The 1,730-nt window shown below is 49.9% G+C and overlaps 1 protein-coding gene across 1 annotated transcript in view; it reads left to right on the top strand.

The window, feature by feature from the left end:
• Positions 1-1,730, top strand: part of AMOTL1 (angiomotin like 1) — a 164,776-nt gene that overhangs the window by 36,497 nt on the left and 126,549 nt on the right. The gene's annotated exons all lie outside the window — the stretch shown is intronic.

The following is a 1,730-nucleotide window of genomic DNA, read 5'->3' as shown; positions in this document are numbered from 1 at the left end:
GGGGGGGGCAGGGAACACTTCCTGTCTGCGCGTTCCTTCCGGGCGAGCACTGGCTGTTTCTGGGTGAGTGCTCCGGGGTGGTGGGACAGTGACCTATGTGCGATGGGGGACAGAGGGCGGGGGCCAGGCCAGGGGTGCTGCTCTCGGCACCACGCACAGCAAACTTCCGCACCTGGGGCCTTTGTAAGCATCCAGACCCATCCTGGCTGGAAGGACGCGACGGCGGCAGGTTCTGCTTAGCCACGTACCGTGCACGAGAAGGACATCCTGTGGACAGTCCTTAGCCTGAATGTAATGAAGTCCAGGACCACAACCGGCGATCCAGTAATTAAATTCCAGGACCTGGGCGCTGCATCCCTTCCTGGTTCCGATTCCTCATTTGGCCGTAGGTGTCTGGAAATAGGGCATTTCATCCTCCTGTGCGGAGATCTGTGGTGGGCGAATCAGACACTTGTCAAAGACAGACTTTCTTAGGTGAAGAGGACATTTGCACCGTTAGGATCCCCCTCAGTATTGCTGCCACCCAGTCTCGCTTGGTGGCTTCGTGGTTGTGTGTTTTTCTTTCTGCTGCTGCTGCTTCTCTTATTCTTTTCTTCTTTTTTCTCACTTTGGTTTAGTTTAGCTACTAACAATCTGGGCTCTCAGGCCTGTCCTTGCTGTTCTCTGATCACCGGCTTAAAAATCTTGCCTTCCTACGGCGAATGACTGTTTAAAAATGTTTATCCACAGTGCCCTTCTCAGCCTTAGGGACTGTGTTTCCCTCTTGGCCTGGGGTCAAGTCCCACACCACCTGAAGTAAAATTCCATCTCAGCCAAGCCTTCATTGATTTCTAGGTCTGGATCAAGGATGGCATTCTGAGGCAGAGACGGGTACCTTGTTTTATTCAGATGTGTTTCTGACAAGTTGTGAGGCGATCGCATCTCTGTAAATGGAATCATAAATTAAGTGTCCGAGCAAAACTATCTTTTAAAGACAAACGATGGTGAATCCTTTTATGAAATGAAAATGACATCTAAACTATAGCTTTGCATGAAGTGATTTTTTTTTAAAGCGAACTCTTAGTGATTTGCCCCACATGTGGATAATTGTATGTTAACATCGCCAGCATGGCCACTCCACAGTGTGACAGAAGCTGTTTGGTCCTTTTCAAGCATAGATAAGCATAAGCAGTGGGCAGAAGGGCCTCCCTGCTCTGAGAAACCACCTGTCTAACTGCTAAATCGTTTGCATTCACAGAATGATTTATGCACCACAAGGGCCCAGGTGTTTGACCCTCTTCCATCCCCATCTCTCTCTCTGAGACTGACAGGACTGCCCAGCTGAGTCACTGATAAATAGGGGAGCCCTTCCAAGTAGCGGTAGAGAATAAGAAAGCAACCTTTTTTCTCTACAGCTTTCCTGTGGGGCAAGTCCAGTTTCTCACGAGGAAATGAGAGTGTGAGAGGAATCATGGGGCACTGGGCGTCCAGAGTGATAGGGAATATAAAAACACAAGTCTGGGAGTCTGAGACCAGGGTTCTCGCCCTCACTCTGCTCCATCTTCCTTAGCAGATATGTTAACCAGCCTGTTTTCTCATCGTAGAAAAGCCGGGGTTGAGCCGGATGACCTCTAAGGTGTCATCCAGGTCAAGCCTCCTGATTGGCTGTGAGGGGCCCGAAAGCAGAGGGTGCCCGTAGCTGTTGGGTATTTATTACTCACATCCAAGTGCCATGCTGTTTGGGAGCATGG

This window comes from Myotis davidii, unplaced genomic scaffold (genome assembly GCF_000327345.1).
Source record: "Myotis davidii unplaced genomic scaffold, ASM32734v1 scaffold641, whole genome shotgun sequence".
NCBI classification, from domain to species: domain Eukaryota; kingdom Metazoa; phylum Chordata; class Mammalia; order Chiroptera; family Vespertilionidae; genus Myotis; species Myotis davidii.
The sequence above is the reverse complement of the archived record's forward strand: the minus strand, read 5'-3'. Positions and strand labels throughout refer to the sequence as shown.